Consider the following 8392-nt stretch of genomic DNA (forward strand, 5'->3'; position numbering starts at 1 on the left):
TAGCCTCTGATTTTAGCCTTTGGAAGCTGTAGCCTCTGATTTTAGCCTTTTGGAAGATGTAGCCTCTGATTTTAGCCTTTTGGAAGCTGTAGCCTCTGATTTTTAGCCTTTGGAAGCTGTAGCCTCTGATTTTTAGCCTTTTGGAAGCTGTAGCCTCTGATTTTAGCCTTTTGGAAGCTGTAGCCTCTGATTTTAGCCTTTGGAATCTGTAGCCTCTGATTTTTAGCCTTTTGGAAGCTGTAGCCTCTGATTTTAGCCTTTTGGAAGCTGTAGCCTCTGATTTTAGCCTTTTGGAAGCTGTAGCCTCTGATTTTAGCCTTTTGGAAGCTGTAGCCTCTGATTTTAGCCTTTTGGAAGCTGTAGCCTCTGATTTTTAGCCTTTTGGAAGCTGTAGCCTCTGATTTTTAGCCTTTTGGAAGCTGTAGCCTCTGATTTTTAGCCTTTTGGAAGCTGTAGCCTCTGATTTTAGCCTTTTGGAAGCTGTAGCCTCTGATTTTTAGCCTTTTGGAAGCTGTAGCCTCTGATTTTAGCCTTTTGGAAGCTGTAGCCTCGGATTTTTAGCCTTTTGGAAGCTGTAGCCTCGGATTTTTAGCCTTTTGGAAGCTGTAGCCTCGGATTTTTAGCCTTTTGGAAGCTGTAGCCTCTGATTTTAGCCTTTTGGAAGCTGTAGCCTCTGATTTTAGCCTTTTGGAAGCTGTAGCCTCGGATTTTTAGCCTTTTGGAAGCTGTAGCCTCTGATTTTAGCCTTTTGGAAGCTGTAGCCTCTGATTTTTAGCCTTTTGGAAGCTGTAGCCTTGGATTTTTAGCCTTTTGGAAGCTGTAGCCTTGGATTTTTAGCCTTTTGGAAGCTGTAGCCTCTGATTTTAGCCTTTTGGAAGCTGTAGCCTCTGATTTTTAGCCTTTTGGAAGCTGTAGCCTCTGATTTTAGCCTTTTGGAAGCTGTAGCCTCTGATTTTAGCCTTTTTGAAGCTGTAGCCTCGGATTTTTAGCCTTTTGGAAGCTGTAGCCTCGGATTTTATTAGCCTTTTGGAAGCTGTAGCCTCTGATTTTAGCCTTTTGGAAGCTGTAGCCTCTGATTTTAGCCTTTTGGAAGCTGTAGCCTTGGATTTTTAGCCTTTTGGAAGCTGTAGCCTCGGATTTTAGCCTTTTGGAAGCCGTAGCCTCTGATTTTAAGCCTTTTGGAAGCTGTAGCCTCGGATTTTAGCCTTTTGGAAGCTGTAGCCTCTGATTTTAGCCTTTTGGAAGCTGTAGCCTCTGATTTTAGCCTTTTGGAAGCTGTAGCCTCTGATTTTTAGCCTTTTGGAAGCTGTAGCCTTGGATTTTTAGCCTTTTGGAAGCTGTAGCCTTGGATTTTTAGCCTATTGGAAGCTGTAGCCTCTGATTTTAGCCTTTTGGAAGCTGTAGCCTCTGATTTTTAGCCTTTTGGAAGCTGTAGCCTCTGATTTTAGCCTTTTGGAAGCTGTAGCCTCTGATTTTAGCCTTTTTGAAGCTGTAGCCTCGGATTTTTAGCCTTTTGGAAGCTGTAGCCTCGGATTTTATTAGCCTTTTGGAAGCTGTAGCCTCTGATTTTAGCCTTTTGGAAGCTGTAGCCTCTGATTTTAGCCTTTTGGAAGCTGTAGCCTTGGATTTTTAGCCTTTTGGAAGCTGTAGCCTCGGATTTTAGCCTTTTGGAAGCTGTAGCCTCGGATTTTAGCCTTTTGGAAGCTGTAGCCTCGGATTTTAGCCTTTTGGAAGCTGTAGCCTCTGATTTTAGCCTTTTGGAAGCTGTAGCCTCGGATTTTAGCCTTTGGAAGCTGTAGCCTCGGATTTTAGCCTTTTGGAAGCTGTAGCCTCGGATTTTTAGCCTTTTGGAAGCTGTAGCCTCTGATTTTAGCCTTTTGGAAGCTGTAGCCTCTGATTTTAGCCTTTGGAAGCTGTAGCCTCGGATTTTAGCCTTTTGGAAGCTGTAGCCTCTGATTTTAGCCTTTGGAAGCTGTAGCCTCGGATTTTAGCCTTTGGAAGCTGTAGCCTCGGATTTTAGCCTTTTGGAAGCTGTAGCCTCTGATTTTTAGCCTTTTGGAAGCTTTAGCCTCTGATTTTAGCCTTTGGAAGCTGTAGCCTCTGATTTTAGCCTTTTGGAAGCTGTAGCCTCTGATTTTAGCCTTTGGAAGCTGTAGCCTCGGATTTTAGCCTTTGGAAGCTGTAGCCTTGGATTTTAGCCTTTTGGAAGCTGTAGCCTCTGATTTTTAGCTTTTTGGAAGCTGTAGCCTCTGATTTTAGCCTTTTGGAAGCTGTAGCCTTGGATTTTTAGCCTTTTGGAAGCTGTAGCCTTGGATTTTAGCCTTTTGGAAGCTGTAGCCTCGGATTTTAGCCTTTTGGAAGCTGTAGCCTCGGATTTTAGCCTTTTGGAAGCTGTAGCCTCTGATTTTAGCCTTTTGGAAGCTGTAGCCTCTGATTTTAGCCTTTTGGAAGCTGTAGCCTTGGATTTTTAGCCTTTTGGAAGCTGTAGCCTCGGATTTTAGCCTTTTGGAAGCTGTAGCCTCGGATTTTAGCCTTTTGGAAGCTGTAGCCTCGGATTTTAGCCTTTTGGAAGCTGTAGCCTCTGATTTTAGCCTTTTGGAAGCTGTAGCCTCGGATTTTAGCCTTTGGAAGCTGTAGCCTCGGATTTTAGCCTTTTGGAAGCTGTAGCCTCGGATTTTTAGCCTTTTGGAAGCTGTAGCCTCTGATTTTAGCCTTTTGGAAGCTGTAGCCTCTGATTTTAGCCTTTGGAAGCTGTAGCCTCGGATTTTAGCCTTTTGGAAGCTGTAGCCTCTGATTTTAGCCTTTGGAAGCTGTAGCCTCGGATTTTAGCCTTTGGAAGCTGTAGCCTCGGATTTTAGCCTTTTGGAAGCTGTAGCCTCTGATTTTTAGCCTTTTGGAAGCTGTAGCCTCTGATTTTAGCCTTTGGAAGCTGTAGCCTCTGATTTTAGCCTTTTGGAAGCTGTAGCCTCTGATTTTAGCCTTTGGAAGCTGTAGCCTTGGATTTTAGCCTTTGGAAGCTGTAGCCTCGGATTTTAGCCTTTTGGAAGCTGTAGCCTCTGATTTTTAGCCTTTTGGAAGCTGTAGCCTCTGATTTTAGCCTTTGGAAGCTGTAGCCTCTGATTTTAGCCTTTTGGAAGCTGTAGCCTCTGATTTTAGCCTTTGGAAGCTGTAGCCTCGGATTTTAGCCTTTGGAAGCTGTAGCCTCGGATTTTAGCCTTTTGGAAGCTGTAGCCTCTGATTTTTAGCCTTTTGGAAGCTGTAGCCTCTGATTTTAGCCTTTGGAAGCTGTAGCCTCTGATTTTAGCCTTTTGGAAGCTGTAGCCTCTGATTTTAGCCTTTGGAAGCTGTAGCCTCGGATTTTAGCCTTTGGAAGCTGTAGCCTTGGATTTTAGCCTTTTGGAAGCTGTAGCCTCTGATTTTTAGCTTTTTGGAAGCTGTAGCCTCTGATTTTAGCCTTTTGGAAGCTGTAGCCTCTGATTTTAGCCTTTTGGAAGCTGTAGCCTCTGATTTTAGCCTTTGGAAGCTGTAGCCTCGGATTTTAGCCTTTTGGAAGCTGTAGCCTCTGATTTTAGCCTTTTGGAAGCTGTAGCCTCTGATTTTAGCCTTTTGGAAGCTGTAGCCTCTGATTTTAGCCTTTGGAAGGAAACAAGGAAAAATGAAATATTTTAAGAACATCATTAGGATAAATATCTGCTAACAAAACAAGAGGAAGAGAAACAAGATCGAATAGTGTGCCCGAGTGTACCCTCAAGCAAGAGAACTCTAACCCAAGACAGTGGTAGACCATGGCACAGAGGGTATGACACTACCCAAGACTAGAGAACAATGGTTTGATTTTGGAGTGTCCTTCTCCTGGAAGAGCTGCTTACCATAGCTAAAGAGTCTCTTCTACCCTTACCAAAAGGAAAGTACCCTGTAGAGAGTAGGGTTCCCTTGCTGTACAGCACCGGATAAGCAGCTCTTAAAGTAAGAGTAAGTAAAGTTGTAAATTACCCTTTATTGATAGAATATGAATAAAACAAGATTAAATAAGAAATAAAGGAGAAGATGATGAATACCGATAAGTTAAAGAATCAAATATTCTTCACTGAAAGTAGTGGCCTATCGGGAACGTCCCTGTCCGGCGTTCTTCCGGACTGGGGTTCGAGCCTTCCTCAATCTCGATAGTTTCTTGTAGTGTCTGTAACCTTACCATCCTTGTGAGCTAAGGATGAGGAGTTTTGGGAAGCATATAGATCTATCTGCTGAGTCATCAGCAGCCATTGCCTGGCCCTTCTTGGTCCTAGCTTGGTTGGAGAAGTTTTGGTCGCTGTTATTATCATATGTATGTATGATCAGTCTCTAGGGCATTGATCTTCTAGGGCCATTCATGAGCAGCCTTTAAAACCTTTAAACCCACTCCAAACCAAATTGGAAGACAGGGAGGTTTGGGGGAGCCTATAAATCTACCTGCTAAGTCATCAGCAGCCATTGCCTGGCCCTTCTTGGTCCTACCTTTAATAGAGAAAAGGCTTGGGCGCTGACCATATGTACAAGAGTCATCAGCAGCCATTGTCTGGCCCTCCCTGGTCCTATCTTTAATAGAGAAAAGGCTTGGGCGCTGACCATATGTACAATCAGTCTCTATGGCATTATTCTGCTTGGGCTATGTCACTGTCCCTAGCCTCTGCCATTCACGAGTAGCCTTTAAACCCTTAACTGTCTAGCCTATGTACGTGAACCGTTTAAACCCAGAGCAGAAGAAATACGAGATTATGAGATTCTGTGTGACCTCGCTTAACCAAAATAAATGTAACCATCTATACGTAATCAGCGTTCATCCATTCTCCTTCTTCAACAATAAAAAAATGAACTTAGCTGATGTTTACGAGGTCAGCAAGTGAACTTAAAGATGCGGCCGGAGAGAGAGGGCTAGTTATTAGTAAAGGCGAGGAGGACGCTACTAGCCAATTATCCGTGAAAATGCCAGCAAGAGTTAAGGAGAGAGAGAGAGAGAGAGAGAGAGAGAGAGAGAGAGAGAGAGAGAGAGAGAGAGACTTTCTACCTTGAAGATCAAAGGTGCGGTGCTGACCACTACTCTAGTTTAGATACGTTTCATATCTCCTTGGTTTTAAGGTTCGTTCGAAACCGAGGTTGTTTTGTATTGTTTCTGTCTTTTTGTTGTTGGTGTCGTCTAGGTACCTGCTCATCTCTCTCTCTCTCTCTCTCTCTCTCTCTCTCTCTCTCTCTCTCTCTCTCTCTCTCTCTCTCTCTCTCTCTCCATCCTTTTATTTCTATCTGAAATACCTATTTTAATACTTGACCGAAATTTACCATTTAATGTTCTCTCTCTCTCTCTCTCTCTCTCTCTCTCTCTCTCTCTCTCTCTCTCTCTCTCTCTCTCTCTCTCTAAAACCAAAATTTCCCATCTAATGCTACCTTTATCTCTCTCTCTCTCTCTCTCTCTCTCTCTCTCTCTCTCTCTCTCTCTCTCTCTAAAACCAATATTTCCCATTTAATGCTACCGTTATCTCTCTCTCTCTCTCTCTCTCTCTCTCTCTCTCTCTCTCTCTCTCTCTCTCAAATGTCACTGGGACGAGAGCAACTTCCTACCCTTCTCTAGCCCAAGTAACTCGAAAGCAAAAAAAAAAAATAAGATAAAGATAAAAAGTAGGAAGAAGAGCGAGGCTTAGCCAAAAAAAGAAAGAAAAAAAGGAAGATAATAAGAATAAGGAAACACGCAAGGAGGTAGAGAATTCCGGAGCAATTGCTGGAGCATATACAGTAATGATCTCCCTGTTATGTTAAGAAGATCGTCTATATTATTATTAATATTATTATTATTATTATTATTATTGTTGTTGTTATTTTTACTACTACTACTACTATCTAAGCTACAACCCTAGTTGGAAAAGCAGGATGCCAGAAACTTTGTTATTATTATTATTATTATTATTATTATTATTATTATTATTATTATTATTATTATTATTACCCTTGTTGGAAAAACAAGATGCTATAAACTATATTATTATTATTATTATTATTATTATTATTATTATTATTATTATTATTATTATTATTATTACTACTACTACTACTACCACTACTACTACTATCTAAGCTACAACCCTAGTTGGAAAAGAAGGATGCTATAAAACTATATTTTATTATTATTATTATTATTATTATTATTATTATTATTGTTATTACTACTACTACTACTACTACTACTACTACTGCTACTACTACTACTACTACTACTACTACCCTAGTTGGACAAGCAAGATGCTATAAAACGGATTTTGATATAGGAAAAATCTATTTTTGGTTCGAGCTATGTCGTCCTGATGGAAGTTCCTCATATATATATATATATATATATATATATATATTATATATATATATATATATATATATATATATATATATATATATATATATATATATATATAAATTACCCAAACTACCATGTTGTAATGAGGAAAGTGGGAGCTGTGGGAAGAGGTAAGTATGTGTGTGCGTATGTGCATATCCATCTAAATGTTTAGTCGTAATTTTTTGACGGGTTACGTACACTAGTTTAAAAAGATATTATAATTTCTAATAATTCAGTCAATAATTCTTCGGTTTTCAGTTCCTTGATTTAAAGGTTTTCATGAAGAAAAGTGTCGGTGAGAATTTTTCGTTTCCAAGGAGGTGAACATTTTTAACATCGCGTAGTGTTGCATCAAGTAAAAGCTTGAAATTCAAAGTTCCCACGAAGGTGAGCATGTTAACTTGGTGTCGAGCAGAATGTTAAAATTGGAAGTTTAAACATATTCACTTTATATTATGTAAACTACTTAGCTTCGTTAGTAAAGAGAGTTAGTATTGTTTCTGGAAAAAAGTCTATGAATGAATCTTACCTGTGAATTATTTTAGAGTTTGCATAAACATTTAAATAATTCATATATTATACTCCTAATATCTGGATTCTCTCTTTACCTCGGGATCAGAGACCCAAGGGGGAATCAACTCAAAGATAATAGCTACTGGTCGGCCGGAGAATCGAACCTGGGGCAAAGAAAATGAGGTAACAATGACATACCATCTAACCACAATCACCTGAGTTTCTTGGGCCTGGGTTCGATTCCCCGACCGACCAGAAGCTATTATCTTTGAGTTGATTCTCCTTCGGTCTCTGATCCCGAGATATAGAGAGAATCCAGATATTAGGAGTATAATAAATGGCTTATTTGAATATGAAAAACACGTCTAAATGTGAAAAAATTATCATGTATGAATGTATAAGCCTTCTTTCATGATAGACTATGTCAGTTGTCACTCCCATGATCCTTTCAAAGAAAAATATGTCGAACAAACACTCAGCATTCTTTCTCTAGAACTTTGTAAACGATTTGTGTTGGCTAAAAGGGTCACGTTCTCTCGTCTCACGAGGAAAGCAATTGGTATTCGGACTGTAAAAGGAATACCGTGTTCGAATGCAAAATTGCTTTTACCCGTAAAATCGAAGGGAAAAATCAGATCCTTCCTTGTATTTCTCAACTATGAGGCTCAATACTATTCACGGTATTCTAGAAAGTTTATTCCAGCTGTGACCATGTTGGTGAATGATCTTTCTATAGTCAATTGTTTTTTAGCGAGGCAGATTTGCACCGACTCGAAGGGGTGCCATTTAGCTCGGAAACGTTTCCTGCTCGCTGATTAGTTGGACCAGATAATTCTAACCAATCAGATAGCAGGAAACTGATTGTTGTTACTGTTCTTAAAATACTTTATTTTAATTGTTCATTTCTTCTCATAGTTTATTTCCTTATTTTCTTTCCTCACTGGGCTATTTATTTTCCTGTTGCAGCCCTTGGGCTTATAGCATCGTGCATTTCCAACTAGGGTTGTAGCTTAGCTAGTAATAATCATCATCATCTCCTACTTCACGCTTCATAGTCCTCAGCCATGTAAGCCTGGGTCTTCTTCTATCTCTTCTAGTGCCTTGTGGAGCCCAGCTGAACGTATGGTGAACTAATCTCTCTTGGGGAGTGCGAAGAGCATGCCGAAACCATCTCCATCTACCCCTCACCCATGATCTCATCCCCATATGGTACTCGAGTAATCATTAAATATTATAAAGGAAGAGAGAGAGAGAGAGAGAGAGAGAGAGAGAGAGAGAGAGAGAGAGAGAGAGAGAGAGAGAGAGAGTGTGTGTAATAATAACAATAATATCGATTTTGAAATGATCACAAATTTAGAATAAATATTTTTGCAAATCAGGCAGACTTTGAATCTGATATATTTTTGCGTTTACAGTATTCCATAAATTAAATACGGTGTAGATTTGTTGTTATATAGTTAATATTTACTATGTTAAGCTTCTAGGGAGAGCGAAATTATTATTATTATTATTATTAATGTT

General features: G+C 40.0%; 1 pseudogene; it reads left to right on the forward strand.

The window, feature by feature from the left end:
- The window catches only part of LOC137615527 (endocuticle structural glycoprotein SgAbd-8-like), a 14045-nt pseudogene that overhangs the window by 968 nt on the left and 4685 nt on the right, over window positions 1-8392 (forward strand).

Source organism: Palaemon carinicauda, chromosome 21 (genome assembly GCF_036898095.1).
Source record: "Palaemon carinicauda isolate YSFRI2023 chromosome 21, ASM3689809v2, whole genome shotgun sequence".
In the NCBI taxonomy this organism is placed as follows: Eukaryota; Metazoa; Arthropoda; class Malacostraca; order Decapoda; family Palaemonidae; genus Palaemon; species Palaemon carinicauda.